Raw genomic sequence first — 21179 nt, forward strand, 5'->3', positions numbered from 1 at the left:
TTGAGAAAGAGTGTTATTTATAGTAACCTCAGGAGGTGAGAGAAATTGAACCCATGCTGTTGGCATCACTTTGCATTGCAAATTAGCCATACAGCTAACTGAACTAACCAATCCCCTCTTTGAGTGCATGCGTGTGCGCACACACACACACACACACACACAAACACATGCGCACGCGCACACGTCAGTTGCATGCTGGAATTCAATGACAGAGGTTGGGGTGGTTTTGGGTGGGCCTTGTGGTTACAGACTTGTTATTCAGTGCAAAAAAAGTCTCTCATTTTGCTCTATTAACTTCACATTATAATTTTGAGCCTGTTTCTGCAAAGGTGGTGCATTAGCTACAATATGTAGGTCTTTAGATCTTTAATCAATGCTAAAGTATGCCCTATATGTAACATTTTATGGTAATATACTTCATCATTGATTTACAGAATATTTGCTTGCAATACTGATTAATGCATTTTCCAAAGGGTCTTCTCTTGACCACATAATTGCTCCTGTAAAACAAATACCAAAATTCTACTCAGAGGGCAGAGAATCTTGCAATGATGATTAATCACTTGGAGGAAAATCCATTCCCCTTCTTGCCTAATGTCAGAGATGTTTTCCATTCTGACATCAAGTGATGGAATAAACTTCATTCTATGAGATATATTGGATTAAACAGCTGATGAGGTGAAATGTAGTTGAATTTGTATATAAAAGAAACCTACCAGACCTTTAATTGGAATGTGGAACTGTCATCAGGATCTAAGATCCTTGGTCTTCTGGTTGTCCTGTTCCATGAACAACTGAAGGGTAAAATAGCACGCTGGTTACGTTACTGATCCAGTAACCAAAGCAACTGAAGTATTAATTCCAAAAAACATGCATTCACGTCTCATTTTAAACATGGGACTTCAATTAAGAGCAAATCTGCAAAGTTTTGCAGATTTGGACAGATGGTTGTTAAATTCTAACTTATTCACTGCTGTTCTTTAGGGCAGGAAGCCTGTTGTTCATACATGACTTGGCTTGTGTGTGACTCCAGTCCGACAGTAACGTGGATGACTCGTAACTTGCCTCTGAAGTGGTTATTCAGTATTAGGCCAGGGCAACTGGGAATGGACAATAAATTACAGATACCCCTGTCAACAAATGCTTTGACAAAAAGCATTCCGTTGGAAGCTGATTTGTGGAAGCAGATTAAAATATTTTACATAGGTAAATGTGATGTCTCTCAAATGGCACGCCACAGAATTCAGTGACAAGGCAATGACCACTGAGACAAAAGATTGTAGGTTCCAGTCCTACTCTAGAGGCTTGAGTTCCTAATTTCATTTGCATCATTAAAGCAGCTCTGTGTAAGCGCTATGTTTTTGGTGGTCCTTTCCTTCTAATACATTATTAAACCTTGGCTTTATCTGCCAGCTCAAGGAGATGTGGAATGGCATTTTTTGAAAAAGAGTGGCTGAGCTTCCCTGTCCTTCTGAGCAATATTCATCAACAGTCATTTACCTCATTACTGACTGTCAGAGCTTACTGTGTACAAATTGACTGCTGTTCCTCCTGCAATACAACATGGATTACATTGTAACAGTGCTTCACTTGCTGTAAAAAGCTTTGGGGAATACTGAGGCTGTAAAAACTGCTTCAGTTAATGGAACTTCTTTTCTTTTAGTTGTACCACAGAGTATTGTATATTTTATGGCAAGGAAGTTCATCTTGGGCTCCCTACGCTTTGTATTAAACTGTTCCAATTTAAATGTGGATTCCATAACCTATGCGACAGGGAGACTAATCTTGTAGAATTATCCTAATAATTAGTGCCTAACAAGAACATTTGATTCCAGCCTGCATAGAATGTTGATATCACACAAATCTTTTGTACTGTATCTTCGTAGGTCCCTGTTTAAAGCATGTCCCTCATTAGTTCTGAAACTCTTAACTTCATATCCTGCAATTGCAACCCATTATCTTTTATTCTCTGAATCTAATTCTTCTTTGTTGCATACAGTATTCTGTACATTCCTATACTTTCTACACCATTACTGCCTCCTATTGTGTGTCGCACGTAGTTCATTGTTCTTCATTAAATATTTTGTGTTCTTTGCTATACATCCTTATCTATTCCCCAATACATTGGTTTATATAGTATTTTTGTATTTGCGCAAATCCCGTTATTCCTTCATTTTATTCTTTATACCCTATTTTCCTTTAATGTGTTCTGCATGCCCCACTACGTATTCCACATAATTTCTGTAAAGTGAGAGGTAACGTGGCCGTAGTCCCACTCTCTCATTAAAGAGAGATGACTGGTGGGGAATTTAACATGAGGGTCATCTCACCTCATGCAAGGTTGAGAAAGTTGAAAAGGTTCCCCAGTGTGTATTTCCCACTGTGGTTCCAAATGTTCCTCTCGTTGCCATCTTAGAATCTTCTGTAGAACATATCTGCATCTCTGACACTCTTGTCCTGTTCAGTGCTACATTTCATTCATCCATCACCCAATTCTCATAGATCTCCAATGCCAGTGATTCCACAAATTTAATTTTAAAAATTGTTCTTCTGCACGAGTTCCTCAGGGTAGTGACCTAGGCCCAATTATCTTCAGCTGCTTCCTCAATTATCTTCCCTTGACACCATCCAGAATAAAGCTGTCTGCTTGTTTGGCACCACATCCACAAGTATTCACTCCCTCCATCATGGACAACAGGGTGCACTATCTACCAGATGCACCTTAGAGATTCACCAAAGATCTTCAGGTGCCATTTTCCAAACCCTTGACCACTTCCATCTAAAAGGAAATGGGCAGTAGATACATGGGAACACTATCCCATGCAAGTCCCCTCCAAGTCCCTCATCTTGAATTGCTGCTGGATTTCCTGGGGAGGAGACCTCCATCAGTGAACTTTAGGAGCGAGGAGCTACCATCCTCTGATTGCCCTGTTGCTTCGAGTGGGTTGGCCCTTCATCCAAAGGACTGCAATGATTCAAGGTGGCAGCTCACCACCATATTATCCAGGGCTATTAGGGTTGGGTATTAAATGCTGGCTCAGCCAGTGAAACCTGTATCCATGAACAAACAAATCAAAAGTGGGAATGACAGTAAACTGGATCCCGACCTTTAAAATACTCCAAGGCACATGTATAATGTGGGTGTAGAGCTACATACCAACTAAGGTGGCCAATGCTCAGAGGAAAACATGGATTCCAAAGTTCCTGAGTTGTTCTGGTTGGCATGAGTAGCTAAGTGTGGCGGGCAACACGACAAGAGTATGAGAGCCATGAGAATAGATTGTCACTTCTTAGGTTTGAATAGTTTTTGAAATAAAATAGGAAAATTATAAAGGGAATAGACAAGATAGAAGCAGGGAGGCTGTATCCACTGGCGGGTGAAGCTAGAACTAGGGGACATAGCCTTAAAATAAGGGGGAGCTGATTTAGGACTGGGTAGAGGAGGAACTTCTTCACTTAAAGGGTTGGGACTCTATGGAATTCCTTGCTCCATGAAGCAGTTGAGGCGACTTCATTGGATGTTTTTAAGGCAAAGATAGATAGCTTTTTGAACAATAAAGGAATTAAGGTTTATGGTGAGCGGGCAGGTAAAAAGATCAGCCATGATCTTATTAAATGGCGGAGCAGGCTTGATGGGCCAGATGGCCTCCTCCTGCTCCTATTTCTTATGTTCTAATGAGATAAGTTGTGCTTTTCTTCAGGGCACTGAACAGGTGTGGTAAAGTCAAGATTGTGAAAACCTGGCAAAGATGACTTTTTTTTTGGATTCTGTTTAGCCCGAGAATGTCACACAATGTTTCCCTTTGCTAACTTGGTTTTCACTAGACCTAGGAGAAAGTGAGGACTGCAGATGCTGGAGATCAGAGTCGAGAGTGTGGTGCTGAAAAAGCACAGCAGGTCAGGCAGCATCGGAGGAGCAGGAGCCCTTCATCAGGATTGAAGTTTGTGGGGCGGGCTGAGAGATAAATGGGGAAGGGGAGGGGGGTTGGATAGGGGGAGGTATCTGGGAAAGCGTTAGGTGGATGAAGGTGAGGGAGAAGGTGATAGGTCAGAGGGGGCAGCAATGGACGGGTTTGGAGGGTGGTGCCGAGTTGGAGGCTTGGGACTGGGATATTGTGGGGGAAGAGGAAATGAGGAAGCTGTTGAAATCCACATTTATCCCATGTGGTTGCTGGGTCCCAAGGCAGAATATGAGGTGTTCCTCCTCCAGTCATCGGGTGGTAACGGTTTGGTGGTGGAGGAGGCCCAGGACCTGCATGCCCTTGACTGAGTGGGAGGGGGAGTTGAAGTGTTTGGCCACGGGGCGATGGGGTTGGTGGGTGCAGATGTCCCAGAGATGTTCTCTGAAACGATCCGCAGGAAGACGTCCTGTCTCCCCGATGTAGAGGAGACCACACCGGGTGCAATGGATGCAGTAGATGACATTGGTAGAGGTGCAGGTGAATTTCTGACGGATGTGGACCTGTTGCATTGAGTTGTCAGTTGTCTCATACACTTGATCCATCCTGTGTCTCAGACAGCTTTCTGCTTTGTGATTTAACAAGCTGAGCGGCTGCGAGCCTTATCTTTCTCTTCTGTATCGGATATTAATCTCCACTCAAACCCACGCATTGCCATTTATTGTCTCTGGATCTGAATGTGTTTGTCATTTTCAAAATTAATAAAAAAAGGTGTGAACAGAAGTACAGGAAATGAAATAAAACAGGAAGGGAAATAATGCTGTGTTCAGGGCATAAACTCAGAGCAGAATAAACTATGAACAAAGAACAAAGAACAGTACAGCACAGGAACAAGCCCTCCAAACCTACTTGCCACATTTTGCCCTTCCATACTAAAGCTGTCATTTAACTATGGTTAAAGTTAAGTTTACAATTAAAGTTAGATGTTAGATGACAGGTAGGTGGGTACAGCTAGCTCCCTAAAGTGGCTGACTGGATCCTTTCAGTGATATAGTGATAAATCAATTAAATCAACAGATATAGCTTTTATGAATGGAAGGATAACATCAAGTTACAAGAATAAGCCACTGGAAAGCCCCTAAAATCCCTATTTAAAGTTAAAAAATGTCACACCTAATTGCCCAATATTTACAGAAAGGGAAAAGGGGGGCAGTTTTACAATTGGGAAATGTGGGAGATTAATATTTTCTCAGGTCTTGCTGTCTGATGAGTAGTTTTAATGCTGAATTTGTGGCTACAGTCATTCGGATTGTGCAAGGCTATCTGGTGTGTGTTGTTCTATAGCTCCAGATCCCAGTCCTGGTGCAGGCTGGATGGAGGTATTGGAAATTGGTGAGATTGGAGAGTGAAGGGTGAATGGGAGAATGATAATTGGAGGTCAGTAATGTAGTGTAGCAAATTTGTGGGGGAGTGCTGCAGAGGATGGGGGAAAGAAATTGAGAAATCCTGGCTGAAAGGCCACAACCAGGGAGAATAGAGGAATGAAGAAAGCACTGGGAAGACCAGGCTGGGAGGTAGGAGTTGGGATGTCTTTGAAGCCATTATGGGTGGGGACGGGGCATTTTCATTGCATGGGAGTCTGGAAGCTGGTGAGCTGGATCCAGCAGGGGCGCAGAAAGATGCTTGCTTTCTGGACCTTTTTATTCCCCATTTTGTAGGATGTGAGTGGGGTTCTGGTGATTTATTACTAAACCCTGATTTCCCTTCAACTAAGTGGCTTCCTGGACCATTTTAGAATGCAGTTAAAAGTCAGCCACATGGCTTTGAGTTAGGAATATTGTGACTGGGTCAAGTCGGCAGATTTCTTTCTAGAAAGAGCAGTCGTGAACCAGGTGACTTCTTACAACCAAGGAGGGTAATGATGACTGGCAATTTAAAAAAAAATTCAACTTAAACTCCACCAGCTGTAAATGTGGGACTTGAACCAACATCACCCAGGGCTGGAGCCCAGACCTCAGTGATATTGTTGTCTTCACAGTTAAGTCATGACATGGTCAAGAGGTCATCATCTTCCTTTATTGGCTCCTGGTAGCAGTCAGATTTCCTGAGTCCTGGGAAACTGAATTGGCCAGGGTTCAATTTAAAATGGAGATTAAAATCTGAGGTATGCAATCTCATTAAATTCTAATGACTAATGCTCCATCTCTCGTCTATCGTCTGTCAAAAATAGATTTGAGATTGTCTTTTACAGTTTTACTTTCTCCCTGACTCAAAGCTGCATTGTGGGAAAGAGTTAAAACATTGCCCCTTGTAATTCTGCTTACATTACAGTCATTTCTGTTATTCTCTATTTTCCATCTTTCTGTTTTGAAGTATAATTTTGGTTTTTTTTCTGTGTTTCATCAAATTGACATCTTAATTCCTGCAAAACAAAATAAGATTTCAAATCTTTGACTCGCACAGTTCTGCCTGGTGGCTAAGTCATTTCATGAAACAACTCTCTTATAGGCAAGACCTTGTCATTCTGATACTTGGGGGAAAAACATCATTAAAATCAGGAATGCGGACCTTCCAGCGTTTACATCAGCAAATGGGGAAGGTGTCTTCAGACAGTAAGCTTATGTTTTGGATGCTAAAGGCTTTAAATAAAAAAGTCCAAAGAATATTTGCACTCTGATCAGCTATATTTTGGCAAAGGTATATATTCTGTAAAAATGTGTCTTGGAAAGAGGAAAGCAGTCAGTTACAAATATTTATCTGCCATATGGACCACCTGATATCAGTTCTGGTTAATGCACCATAGCTAAAAGTTGCAACACTGCTTGTTTAGTGCTATAGGTTTCTTACCCCTATATTCTTGCCAATTCCCCTTTCCAAAGATGTTGCCTCTATGCTGGGCTACAGGTTATCCAAACTTCCATTAGTTATGTCCAGCATGACAAGTGCATACACTGAGCTATTTGACCCAAGACAGGAATCACTGCTGCTCTGCTTCCTCCCCATCCAGCCCTTAAACTAACATCCATAGAGCTACACTTCCTAAACAAATCACTGCAGAGCCATAATTCCATTCAATGACAGATCAGACTCGATAGGCTGAATGGCTTACTCCTCTTCCTACATCTTGTGGTCTCATGGTAAGGCTCAGGATGCTAACATCTAGAGTCGCTACAGCTTGGAAGCAGGTCTTTGGCCCATTGAGTCCATACCAAACCTCTGAAGAGCATCCCACCCAGACCCATCCCCCATCCTCGTAACCATGTGGCCAATCCACCTAGCCTGCACATCTTTGGACTGGGGAGAATGTGCAAACTCCACACAGACAGTCGCCCAAGGCTAGAATCTAACCTGGCTCCCCGGCACCGTGAGGCTACAGTGCTAACCACTGAGCCACCATGCCATCACTTCAATTATTGCACCCTGACGATTGATGCCACTAAAGTCTGTACAGTTCAGCAATAAACTGCACTAGTTTACTGGACCATTCAATGAGCCCCAGATTTTCCTATGGCCAGGTCCTTGTTTCTGGTGTAGTTGGGAGTTGCACGTTGAGACCCTGCTGAATCCCTGTCGTAGCGGACTCTGAAAGTAATTGCCTGGGAAATTGAAGAGTTTGCTGGGCAGACCCTGAGGCCTGGAACCTTCTGAAAGTATCCATTTAAATCAGTGAACACAGAATGCTTCACTATAATTCAGTAAAATGGCTACTCAGAGAAAGTTTGTCCATTAAAGACTAGTTCCTGAGAAACTAGTCATCCAATGTAGCTTATAGTGTACCCCCATCGGCACCTCCCCTACACCCTTTATAGCCATCAGATTCAACACCCCTGCTTTTCCCCAGCACCCAACATCCCTGGTATTGAACTGCACACCTGTCCTCTACCTGACCACCCATTGCTCTGATTCCACCACCACTCCCCTCCATTCCCCTATCCCCGCTCCCGGATCTGAAAGTGCTCACACCTACACATCCCACCACCACTCCCCTCTTCTGCTGCATGTCCAATTCCCCTAAGGATCTGACATTCCCCACCCCTCGCTGAAATTAATCACCCACCCCGACCTACCCTAAAAACTTCACCACTTACCTGACCCACTATCTACCTGACCCACCATCTACCTGACCCACTGCTCCTTGGCACACTAACCTTTACACACTTGACACCTTACCCGCCTGACACTCAGCCCTCCTAGTACCTAGCCTCACAGTGAGCTGATGTCCTCACTCTAACAGCTTCTGTCACAGTGTTTGCCAGTAATGACTTTTGAATTTCAGAATATGGCTAGTGACTGATGTTGAGAAGGCCCTCACCTCTTCTGTTCTACAGTATGATGGACCTGTCAGAATGGAAGTACAGCTCTGTATTTCAGAAGGCGTCCTGCCTGGAAGGTCCTATTAGAAACAATGAGCTCTTTCATTGCATAATAAAGAAAGAACAGAGTGGCATGAGATTGACACGCCTTAGAAAATCCAGTCCATGGGAATGGACAGCGTAGATGAAGGCCATTCAGCCCATCATAACTGTGCAACCAGAGGTAACAGCATGTGTTCCTTCTTCAATGAGCCTATTTGTTCCGGTCCTAGACTCAAGGTTCATGCCACATGTGCACAATAACCTGCAGTATTGTTTGTGTGGCACATAAATGCACCCATGTATATTTATCATTGTTAATTCTGCAATGAACCTTCTATGTGTCAAATGGTGGAATTTTGGTTTGGATTGCCAATTGCTGATCATCTAAAGTAGTCTGAATTTGCATTTAACTTCAGGTTGGCATCAGTATGCAGACAGCACTCGCTGTCTGAATCAATGAATACTTGCCAATGACCAATATAAATCAGCCACACCCAGAGGCTGTAGAAATGCAGGGATTCTGACACAGTCCAGGATTCTCTGTTAGTATGATGAGGCCAGGTTTTGCTTAACTCGTTTACATGCAGCAGCTGTGCAAAAGTATCCCTGTTATGGTCAGAGGAAAAAGATCTTTAGGCAGGTGTGATAGATCCAACCAGGACATTTGTTCACAGAAGTGATGGATGCAATCTTTGATATTATGAATATTATCTGTTCCTAATAAACATCTGTCTCCTCCATTTGCTCTCCATTTTGAACTGAGTTTTAGTTAAAGGGGCTGCATCTCTTTGTGAAAAATACTCAGTAAACCTTTGTACTTTGAGCTGAAAAGTTAACAAAAATGAAGGCTTGACATTTGTCTCTCCGTAAAGCAGAATGCTTGAGAAAGCACAGCTGGTTTTGCAAACAGGAAGGGGCAGGTTTAATAGTTGGGACATGACTCCATCATTGAAACCATTCTGCAAGTGGTTCATTCTTACTCCGTGCAGATGGTAAAAGACACACTAATGTGCTTCCAGAACATTCTGCTTTATCCAACACAGGGATATAACTTGAATCAAAACCCTGCATCAAGCTGTAACAACATCACTGTGTGCACACATGCATTGCTGCCATGATAGAACACTGCGGAGTGACTTTCAGCCACATCTCCCAGGATGAACACAGTCTTCACTTTAAACTATCAAGTGGATCTGTTCAGTGGAGTATTGAGGTAAGGAGTGGAATCTAATGCAGAGGAGTGCTTTATAGAAAGTAAGACAGAAGAGTACCATTAGCACAAAAATTAAAAAAGGTTTTGTATGCAGTGTAATTAATCTTTCATCATTTTCCCAGGTTCTGTTGGCCCCATTTTAGCTCAGATCCTTTGTGCTTTATATAGGCAGTTTCCTCTGGAGATCGAACTAGGCTGGGCTTCTGTAAAAATCTTCTAAAGTTCTCTCTTTCTGTTTCAGATATATAGCAGAGTGTTTTAATCACACAGGTTGTTTGTGTTTTTCACAGTTTTTCGTTGTTGCCATGCCTACAGGCAATTAAGTAGAAACAGGTCAGGAAAATGCAAGGAAAAGCTGAAGGCCATTTTATTTTAGGTATTCTCATGTGTTTGCTGTTCAGCGATGCTCTCACTGTGGGGAGTATTTCCCTTTTTAACATTTGACGTCAGCGTGTGTACCTATAGCACTTCCCTGTGATGAATACATTATGGTGGAAAACAGATGTGAGTGACTGATTACCATACCTTAACCTCTTAATAAGCAGCAATTTTTCTCGAGGCAGTTGCCAGAAAGCCAATGGAATACCTACAGTATAGAAACAGGCCATTCGGCCTATCAAGTCTGCACAGACCCTCCCACCCAATCACTTAAGATCCTGCATTAACCATGGCTAACCGACCTAACCTGGGTCGTGTAGTGTGGCCGAATGACCTACGTGGACTGTGGGAGGAAACCGGAGCACCCGGCAGAAACCAGCGCAGACACCGGGAGAACTTGCAAACTCCACACAGACAGTTGCTTAAGGCTGGTATTAAACCCAGGTCCCTGGCAGTGCGAGGAGGCAGCGCTAATCACTGAGCCATTGTTTCGCCTGTCAAAGATGGTAGTTGGTCTCTCCGCACTGAGTGGCCAACTCTGAAGCCTCAGCAGCTATGCCAGCAGCAGTAGTTTGCTGTCAAGACATGCAGGAGACTTTGAGTTCAAAGCAGGTAGGTTCCAAAACTTTAAAAATGTTCAGGGCTGGGTGAATTGTTGGATCTTGAGGGTCTGCCCGCTTTTTGTTTCACAGAGCCTGCCACCCAATCTCTTAGTGGCCTTCTATTCTTTCATCGTGGAAGGGGAAAAGTGGTCTACCGCTGGCAAAACATAACCAATAGAAATGTCCCTTATTTATTCCAGTAATTATTCTACTAATAATGTAGGCGGCACTGTGGGCTCAGAGCACCAGGGACCTGGGTTCGATTTCAGCCTCGGCGACTTTCTGTCTGGAGTTTGCACATTCTCCCTGTGTCTGTGTGGGTTTCCTCCAGGTGGTCCAGTTTCCTCCCACAATCCAAAAGATGTGCAGGTTCGGTGAATTGGCTGATAAATTGCCCATAGTTTTGGGTGTGTTAGTTATGGGTTACTATAAGGTAGGGGAAATGGTCTGTGTGGGTTGCTGTTTGGAGGGTCGGTGTGAACTTGTTGGGCCGATGGGCCTATTTCCATACCATAGGGAAGCTAATCTAATCTTATGTCTCCGATAAAATCCCAGCCTTTAACTCCGTTTCTCACTCTACAGATGTTGTTGAGTCTCTCCAGCACTGTCTACTTTTATTATCAATCTTCTTGAATTTATTGTCTATTTTCCTGATCTTGTTGAAGGGATAGATATCAGACAACCCCATTCCTCCTCAAACAGTGCCATGAGATTGTCCCCATTCATCAGGCCTGGCACAAACGTCAAAGCGACAACGAAAAGATACAGCTCTTCCCACAGTATTACATGGAAATGTCAGACTGGATCATATTCTTACGTTTTAAGAACAGAACTTGGGCCCATTATGTTCTAAACAATAGTCGTACGGCCAGAACTGACACTTCTGCACAATTCCGCTTCCCACCGCACCTTCAGCTGAATTAAAATTTGGTACCAAATGAGGGGCAGTCTGGAGTATGAATGGTCGACACTCACTGGAAGTACAGGATTGCATTGGTCCCAAATCAATTCAAGGTTAATCCAATTTCTTTTTTCTCAATGTTATTCTGAGATTAGAGTAAGGAAGCTGACTAAATTCTGTACATTTTTGGGGGAGTGGATTAGGATGACATGTGCTTTCAGAGCTGATAAATGGTCTAAGCTGCTAGCTACCCACTGCTGCCTCATCCCAGATGACCATTTCTAATGGCCACCCTGCTGAAGTGAAAGGCTCTAATGTAGAAGAAAACCTATTTTCGATTTAATTGTTTTTTTTCAGAGTACAGCCCAGTTTTCTGATTGAAGCTTTCACGGCAACAGCTGCTGATCTACTACGATTTTCCTGGAATGTTTAATAGTGCTTGTTTACTTGTTGTGCGATTAAGCCTGCTGCTTTTTACAGTTATAGTCTCCCTCACTCATTCCTTCCCATGCTCAACCAAGGGCAAACTGCTTATTGATACCTGGGTGCTTTCTTTTATAGAGTCATAAGTTTATATAGTCAGCGAAGAAACAGACCCAACTCATTCACGCCAAGCAGGTTTCCCAAACTAAACTAGTCCCATTTGTCTGCGTTTGGCCCATATCCCTCTAAACTTTTCCCATTCGAGTCCTAGAGTCATACAGCATGGAAACAGAACCTTTGGTCCAACCAGCCCAAACCAACCATGTTTCCAAACTAAATTAGTCCCACCTGCCTGCATTTGGTCCATATCCCTTCAAACCTTCCCATTCATGTCCTTATCCGAAATCTTTTCAAATGTTGAAATTGTACCAAAATCCACCAATTCCTCTAGCAGTTCATTCCACGTATGCAATATCTTCTGGGTGAAAATGTTGCACTTCAATTCATTTGTTTTATTTTATTTTTTCATGGGATGAGATTATTCTTGGAAAGGCAGCATTTCTCACACATCCCTTCAACTGTGTGGATAGAGAGTAATTAAGGGTCAATTACAGCATTGTGGGCCTGAGGTTCTACATAGGCCACACCAGACAAAGATAACCAATTTTTTTCCCATTGGTGAACTCCCACATACCAGGTCTTGTCATCACCCAGGCTTCTACCACAAACAAACCATTGTCAGCCATTAATGGTTCCCATAGCAGCTATTCATTCTCCCAGGCTGACTTTTACCCATACCTTTGTCTAGGAGAAAGTGAGGACTATGGATGCTGGAGATCAGAGCTGAAAAATGTATTGCTGGAAAAGCGCAGCAGGTCAGGCAGCATTTCTCCAGCTTCCTCATTTCCCCTCCCCCCACCTTATCTCAGTCTCAACCCTCGGACTCAGCACCGCCTTCTTGACCTGCAATCTTCTTCCCGACCTCTCCACCCCCACCCCTTCTCCGGACTATCACCCTCACCTTAACCTCCTTCCACCTATCGCATTCCCAACGCCCTTCCCCCAAGTCCCTCCTCCCTACCTTTTATCTTAGCCTGCTTGGCACACCCTCCTCATTCCTGAAGAAGGGTTTATGCCCGAAATGTCGATTCTCTTGCTCCTTGGATGCTGCCTGACCTGCTGCGCTTTTCCAGCAACACATTTTTCAGCCCATACCTTTGTCTGTCCAACTGTTTGTTTTCTCTCTCTCTCTCTCTGGGCTCCAGCACCGCCTCCTGTTTACTCCTCCCCTTTCCCACCACTCCATCTTTAGCATATGCACCGATATTTTCCCAGCTATAATCAGTTCTGAAGAAGGGTCACTGGATGCTGTCAGACCTGCTGAGTTTTTCCAGCAAATTCTGATTTTAATATTAGTGAACTAAATGGGTTTTTCATACAATTGATCATAACTGTTATGGTCCCGGATTTATTAGTTGTATTTAAACTGCACCAGTTGCAATGCTGGAATTTGAACCCTACTTTTAAGAGTATTAGTCTGCACCCCTGCATCACTGGGCCATCATTATAATCGGCTGTCCCTCACAGACGTGGATGACTCTCTTCCACTCTCAGGGTGAGTCCGTAGGTGGCCGGACAGACCTATGTGGCTAACACAAGCTCTACTACATTAGGGGCAGAAGGTGGGCACAGGAGTGGCAGCTGGCTCCTTACACTGTTTTCTCCTGGTTTCCACTTTTTCCCGATGGCAAGTCTCAAGGTGATTGACGCCTTCCTGGATGCTCCTCCTCAACTTTGGATGGTCTTGGGCCACTGATTGGCAGGTGTCGGTGGGAATGCCGCACTTCCACAGTGAGGCCTTGAGGGTATCCCTGAAGAGCTTCCTCTGTCCACCTGGGGCTCGCCTGCCGTTTCGGAGCTGGCAGTTAGAGCACCTACTTGGGGGGTCTCGTGTCGGTCTTGGGGATGACGTACCCAACCCATCGCAGCCAATCAAGCAGGATCAGTGCCTCGATGCTGGGGATGTTGACCTGGTCAAGGATGCTGGTGTTGGTATGTCTGTCTTCCCAGCAGAGTCACTGGACCCTGATCAGGCAACGTTGGTGGTACTGCTCGAGTACCATGAGGTGTCTGCTGTAGTCAGTCTCAGAGTCATGTAGGAGGGTGGGAACCATTACATCTCTGTATACTATAATTTTGGTGTCAGATCTGATGTTATTGTCCTCAGTGATATTACCGATACAGCACCATCGCCCTGTGGTGGAGTAGCAACCATGGTCAATAAATAGCAACCTTACTCAAGGAAGTCACGGAGTAGTTGGCACGGGTAATTTTATAAATATTGCATTAGTTTTAGTTTCGGATATTCTTGTAAGATTGGTCATGAGGCATGTTTGTCTAAGTGGTGTCAGGAGCCCTTTGGGAGATGTGAAGTGTGGATCAGATTTACATTTTCCATGAAACACTCTGGTTGGCTGTGGTTTTTGTTGTTAGCAGGTTAATACAAAAAATTCAGGAGTGAGGAGACTAGCTGACAATGCAGATCCTATTACCACAGCTAATTAGCAGCTTTAATGAACATGGATTAATGGCAGTGAGAGATGACTTTGAGGAAACTAAGTCGCTGCAGGAAATGACATTAATTGCAATGAAAGTAAATGAGCTCCCTCTCCTCTGCTGGTCCGGTAAGTGAAAGTATGATTCATTGGGGTGCCAAGGCTTATGGACTGTTGCGACTGATAGGACAGGAGGTGCTGAGGTGGGCACTGTTTCAGAAAAAGGAATATCACCAAGGAATCCAAATCCTGACTGTTCATCTCTACCATTATGTACATACGTGAGTCTGGGATCGTAACAGAATTGGCTTCACGATACCAAATCTCCTCGGTTAAATAGTCTTATATAACTTGCCACTTTAACCAGGGCATGAGGAATGGACATTTGGGATTTGGCAGCACAAGGGTAACTCCATCACTGTGGAGACGACATCTTCAGGGAAGACTCGGGGGGGTAAAAGATGAGGAAATCATAGAAAAAACCGGAAGCAAGGATCAACTGGAAACTGTCAATCAGTAATAAGCATGGTTGTAATTAATATATCAGCAAATAGTGAGGCCTTGCATGGAGCCCAGTAAAGAATAGTAGAAAGTGAGGACTGCAGATGCTGGAGAACAGAGTCAAACAGTGTAGCGCTGGAAAAGCACAGCAGGTCAGGCAGATTCAAAGAGCATTCCTGATGAAGGGCTTATGCCCGAAACATCGACTCTTCTGCACTTTGGATACTGCCTGACCTGCTTTGCTTTTCCAGTGCCACACTTTTTGGCCCCGTAAACAATAGCTGAGTGGGTAATTAAGTTATCAGGTGGACCTTGGCATCTGCTTGTAGGCCCTTAATTCAAAAATGAATTGTATTTGTGTGTGAATAATTTGAAATACTATGTTTTGGGCATAATTGGGCTGACACAATATTGCGTACTTGTACCGACTGAAAGATTGCCTCAAATAGCCTGAAAATCGGTGAGTCCCGGGGCCGGCGGGGACACAGAAGCTCTTGTTAATCTCCAGTGCCGATGCTGCTGGAACTCGCTGGAAATCAGAGTCAAGAATTGTGGAGCTGGAAAAGCACAGCCGGTCAGGCAGCATCCGAGGAGCAGGAGAGTCAACGTTTCAAGCATAAGCTCTTCATCAGGAATGTGGGGGGCCCTAAGGGGGGGTGGAGAGATAAATGGGATGGGGGGCTGGGGCTGGGAGGAAGGTAGCTGGGAGTGCGATAAGTAGATGAACGTGAGGGGTGATGGTGAAAGTTCAGAGTGGAGGGTGGAGTGGATAAGTGGGAAGGAAGATGGACAGCTCCTCGTTAGGAGCTAACTGATTATTCCAATGGAACCTCCCTCAAGTCCCAGCAGGAAGCTGCTGGAATACCAAGTAGGCTTGCCCACTATCTCTTTCCTGACATTGTAAAATGGAAGTGTCAAAGATGGTCACCTGATTGTGCCTGCCATGGCTCAGTTGGTACCCATCTCACCTCTGAGGTACTGCCTTCAAGACACACTTGCTAGGGAAAAAACATCTAGGCTGACCTTTCACTCCGGCACTGAGCGAGTGCTGTTTTATTGGAGGTGACATCTTTTGAACAAGATGGAAAATCAAGGCCTGATCTGTCTACTTGGATGGGTAAAGTTAAACATCACACAACACCAGGTTATTGTCCAACAGGTTTATTTGGAAGCACTAGCTTTTGGAGCAACGCTCCCTCATCAGGTGGTTGTGGAGCATGCTTAGATGGATATATAAGATCGCATAGCACTATTTTGAAGAACAGTAGCAGGGAGGGTTACACTGTTGTCCTGGCCTCTATTTATCACTTGCTCAATATCATAAAAGAAGTGATTGTTATCACATAGTTTTTTTTGTGTGATCTTGCTGTACAGACATTGGTTGCCACATTTCCTACTTCGTTACAGTGGCTACATTTTATTTTTACTTTGTTAGTTATGAAGCACATCTGGTATTCATGAAAAGCACTGATTCTTCCCTTGGGGAACTGGCCGTGTGGACTTTGTACATTCTCCCTGAGTCTGTGAATTTCCTCCCACAGTCCAAAGATGTGCAGACTACGTGGATTAGCCATGGGAAATGCAGGGTTACAGGTATAGGGTGTGGGTGGGTCTGGATGTGATGCTTTTTGGAGGGTCGGTGTGGACTCAATGGGCTGAATGGCCTGTTTCCACACTGTAGAGTTTCTATGATAAATGCAATAGAGTGGTACTGCCCCTATCTCTGGACTAGAAGATCCAGATTTGGATCTCACCTGCAATGGAACAGTGCTATAACCTGTCCGGGCTGGTTTCTTAAATGGCAAGTTTTTTTTCGTAGAGAAAGTACTGCTGGACATTGTTCTTGATGGAGGGGAAAGCAGAATTAGTACAACAGCAGCAAGTTGCATTTGTATAGCACCTTTCATGTGGGAAAATATTGCATCACTGAAGCATTATCAAACAAAATTTGACTCTGAGTTACTTAAGAAGATAGCAGGACAAGTGACCAAAAGCATGGCCGGGGATAAGTTTTAAGAAATATCTAAAAGGACAAAGAGGGAGAAAGGTGTAGAGAGGGAATTTCAGAGCTATGGTCTCAGGCGTAGAGAGGGAATTTCAGAGCTATGGTCTCAGGCAGCTGATGGGGGTGGACTGATTAAAAACGGGGAAAGCGCAGGAGACAAGAGATTCAAGAAATGAGATATTTGTGAGGGCTGCAGGGCTATGAAAAGCTTGATCAGTCCAAGGGGAGATCTGAAAACTGATGAGGCTTTTAGAATTGAGGCTTCACCAGCCTGGAGGTCATTGTAGGTCGCGACAAGATAGATGACGTGGAAAATAGAAAAATATCTTATCACTGTGTAGGAAACTGCCTGTAGGAACCAGGCACATTGTTGATATAGAGAGAATTTTGCTATGAGCCAGTGATATCCCATGAGTGAATAGTAAGAACTTTAGGTGATCTAGAACTGCTTGATACTGACACTTGGCTGGTGATGTGGCTGGTTTTCCATTTTAACAACACCGACAGTTCTCACCTTAGCAACACAGAAGATTAAAGAATAAACAAGGACAGCCGCTGAGCAGCGCTTAATTAACCAACAACAGTTCTTCCCGAACGGAATAAATTAAGAAACCATTTGGGGAGTTCAGAAAGCTTCTGCGACGTTGTATAGAACTCCTCCTGGGATCCTTGCATTGACATAATTAAAGGCATTTCATTGTGAAAATATGTTTGGCCAAAATTTTATGCGATGAGGATAATATGAGTTTTTCTCTGATGTGTAGCATCATGTGTAAATGACTGAAATACAAGCACGATGCGCGTATTAAGTCTTTGCAAACAAATGCAAAGGAGGTTGCTGGGAAATCTTGATCAAAAGGGCAGTATCCCTTTAAACAGTAGCAGAACAGATGCATCTGCGTATTAACAAAAGCTTTCTGGAGGCATAAGCCACCCCCATAAATGCAGGGAACCAGCAATGAATCAGACAAGCCTTTACTGTAGATGTGATTGTAATCATTTTAAAAATAACAATAATTTTATCATTTCACAGAATCAGATTTTTTAAAGAGTTTTTCTCTGGATTGTTCATGTGGCATAGGTGATGACATTCTTCAGATGATTCTCTCACATTTCAATAAAGGACAGCTGTGGCCTAATATCTGCTCTTGTTGGAGTACAATGCAAAGGTAGTGACAGATTGACAATACCCAGTCTAGCTGTGTTACAATAGACACGGAATGACTTCTGACAGCTCTTCTTGTTTGGTACCGCTCCACAGGTGAAAGCTGTCAATGATTCCATTGACCTTAGTGAGTATTTTTGAATGTTATTATTACAAATTATTTTAGTTGTTGCATTTTTGATAGATTGCTTTTATGTTAAATCCAAACTTTGCAAACCTTCTTGGCCTCAAATGTGAGGTAGGATTTTGGGGAAGTATCTGGACAATGAACAGCAATCCCCCTTTAGTGATTGTTTCTAGACCATACATTGGGGACATTTAAGCGACTGTTGGACATGCACATGGATAGCAGTGAGTTGACGGGTACGTAGGTTAAGTTACTATATTTGACAGTACGATTAAATCTCGGCACAACATCGTGGGCCAAAGGGCCTGTTCTGTGCTGTACTTTTCTATGTTCTATGTTCTATTACCATTTTCAAAATTAAAGAAATTGGCATCGGACTGAATTTCAAATATGAAACATGTAAATGGTATGTTGGACTTTATTACAAAGCTTCCTTTAGTACAAAGAAGTCTTGCTGCAAAGGTATTTCGATTTTTTTTTAGATTTAGAATTATTTAATATTGTCACATATACCTAGATACAGTGAAAAGTGTACAGGGCCTCGCTGAGAGCACACATGGTGTTTTGGTCACCTTCTCTAAAGGATAGGCAGATACATTGCCTCAAAACCAATAGTCTTTAGGCTGAAGCTTTTGTGCCAGATTTTGGCTTTTGCCAGATTTCAGGTCCGGCACATTGGATGGTTCAAACCAGGTGAGGTCAAGGGTCACGTAAAGCACAGGAATGAGCTGGCACACAGAAGTGGTGAAAGAGACAAGAAATGTGGTGCCATGTAGCATCTAACCAACTTATCCAGTTTGGAGGAACAAATTACTGCAGATGCTGGAATCTGCACTGAGAACAACAAAAGCTGGAGATTGCAGCGGGTCAGGCAACATCTATGGAGAGAAAACAAGCTAACGTTTCGAGTCTAGAAGGCTCTGATGAAGAGTCATGTAGACTCAAAAAGTTAGCTTGCTCTCTCTCCATGAATGCTGCCTGACCCGCTGTGATCTCCAGCTTTTATCCAGATTGGTACATTTTAATCGAGTAAAATAACAAGATGTGTGGTCTGTTCTAAAAGATATCCAGTTTTCTGACAACTTGGGAGTTTAGACAGGCAGTTTCAAGAGAATGTACCTGCACCTGCATTAGAGAATGGCTGAACAAAATTTGCTGGATTGAAGCCTGTTATGAGAGCACTGACCCATGAGGAGAAATTCAGTAAATGAGCTACAATCTCTGGAGTTTAGAAGAATGAGAGCAGATCACATTGAAATATAAAATTTTGGGAGCATTTGACAAGCAGTTTCTCCTTGACTAAGGATGGTAATCTCGGGATATGGGATCAGCCATATAGCACTGAGGAGAAATTGAGTTCTGAGGAAAGGTCTGACCTGAAACATTAATTATGATTTCTCTCCACAGATGCTGCCAGGCCTGCTGGCTTTTTCAGCAATTTCTGTTTTTCTTTCTGATTTAAAACATCTGCAGTTCTTTCGGTTTTCCTAAGTTGAGAAGATTACTTTCTCATTCTACTACCTCATGAGCATCGTCAACAGATTATGTCTGACATCCAACAATGCCACATTGTTACTAATTTAGAAACCTCACGGAGAGAAATAATATGGGTGCTGCTGGGGAAGATGGAAATATTTCACTCGTCCACTAGGGAAGGGAGTTACACCCTTCTGGGACTGAAGTTAAAAATACTGAAAAGGCAGGGCAAGGGTCTTTTCTGGACATAACACCAATTATATATGACATGGGCGTTCTTAATATTGGTTCTAAGTGCCAAAATGTGAAGAAGTCTTTGTTTTATCAGCATTGACCTTGATGAGCACAAAGCAACTGCTAGATCTTAGAGATTGTATTTAGAAATGCAATCAAATCCAAGGGTTCAGACAGTTTAAGATACACTCTGATTTAATTGGAACTTTGGCCTCCCTTTGGTTATCTATAGTTTAATTATTGAAACAGGGCTTATATTAATGTGAAGCTGCAGAATAACATTGGTGGTCTAATATTCTTGTGTGACAATGCTATAGATGATCTGATAACATAATGATTTTTAGTCATAAGAGCACACTTCCTTTTACATTTGCAATGGTTTGGGGAAATATCTTCACATTTGGTGTGATCTCTAATCTGATTGAGGTGTTTAAACTGAGTACAGAAGTTGATGGGGTAGACTCAGAAAACCCTCTTGCCTCTAGTGGGATTTGAAAGTTTTCAGACAGTGGTTGCTAATTTTTCTTAACTGAGCAGTATGGAAGATAGAGGAGTAAATGAGATGGATGTATGGGTCAGTGATGATCTATTTTAACGGTGGAACAGATTGAATGGCCTGTTCTTGCTCTGATGTTGTTTGTTGAGAACGTATGCCTCAGAGGCAAGAGTGTAACAGTTGAGTAAAATAATCATTCAGCCAGTTGGTGGTAGTGAACTTGAATATGGCTACAAAGGGAGACATTCTGCTTTTCATCATGTGTTCATGAAAAGGAATATGTTCCTGTCTTGCTTCTTTTTGGAATTATACAAGCAGTTTGGGGAAATTATAGTTTCCTGTTACTTTCTCCATAGCAACACTTCAGCCAATCACAGCCAATATTGTTGATCAATCCGAATCCCTTTCCTTCTGTAGTATAATTCTTGAAATCATTTGAAATTTGTCAGAAGTCACATGACACACCAGGTTATAGTCTAACAGGTTTATTTGAAATCACGAGGTGCACCTGACAAAGAAGAGGGTGGTGGTGGAGGGTTGTTTTTCAGACTGGAGGCCTGTGACCAGTGGAGTGCCACAAGGATCGGTGCTGGGCCCTCTACTTTTTGTCATTTACATAAATGATTTGGATGTGAGTATAAGAGGTACAGTTAGTAAGTTGAAGATGACATCAAAATTGGAGGTGCAGTGGACAGCGAAGAGGGTTACCTCAGATTACAACAGGATCTTGACCAGATGGACCAATGGGCTGAGAAGTGGCAGATGGAGTTTAATTCAGATAAATGCGAGGTGCTGCATTTTGGGAAAGCAAATCTTAGCAGGACTTATACACTTAATGGTAAGGTCCTA

At 43.1% G+C, this 21179-nt stretch overlaps 1 protein-coding gene across 5 annotated transcripts in view; it reads left to right on the forward strand.

The window, feature by feature from the left end:
- LOC122540918 (synaptic vesicle glycoprotein 2B-like) overlaps positions 1-21179 on the forward strand; it is a 199233-nt gene that overhangs the window by 125113 nt on the left and 52941 nt on the right. The window contains exon 1 of one of the 5 annotated variants that reach the window (XM_043677220.1): positions 8416-8435. The exons of the other annotated variants lie outside the window; for them this stretch is intronic. The gene's annotated coding sequence lies outside the window, so the exon portion shown is untranslated. Of the gene's footprint in view, positions 1-8415; positions 8436-21179 lie in introns of those variants that run through there. 5 annotated transcript variants of the gene reach the window in all.

The sequence above is a fragment of the Chiloscyllium plagiosum genome, chromosome 36, assembly GCF_004010195.1.
Source record: "Chiloscyllium plagiosum isolate BGI_BamShark_2017 chromosome 36, ASM401019v2, whole genome shotgun sequence".
Lineage (NCBI taxonomy): Eukaryota > Metazoa > Chordata > Chondrichthyes > Orectolobiformes > Hemiscylliidae > Chiloscyllium > Chiloscyllium plagiosum.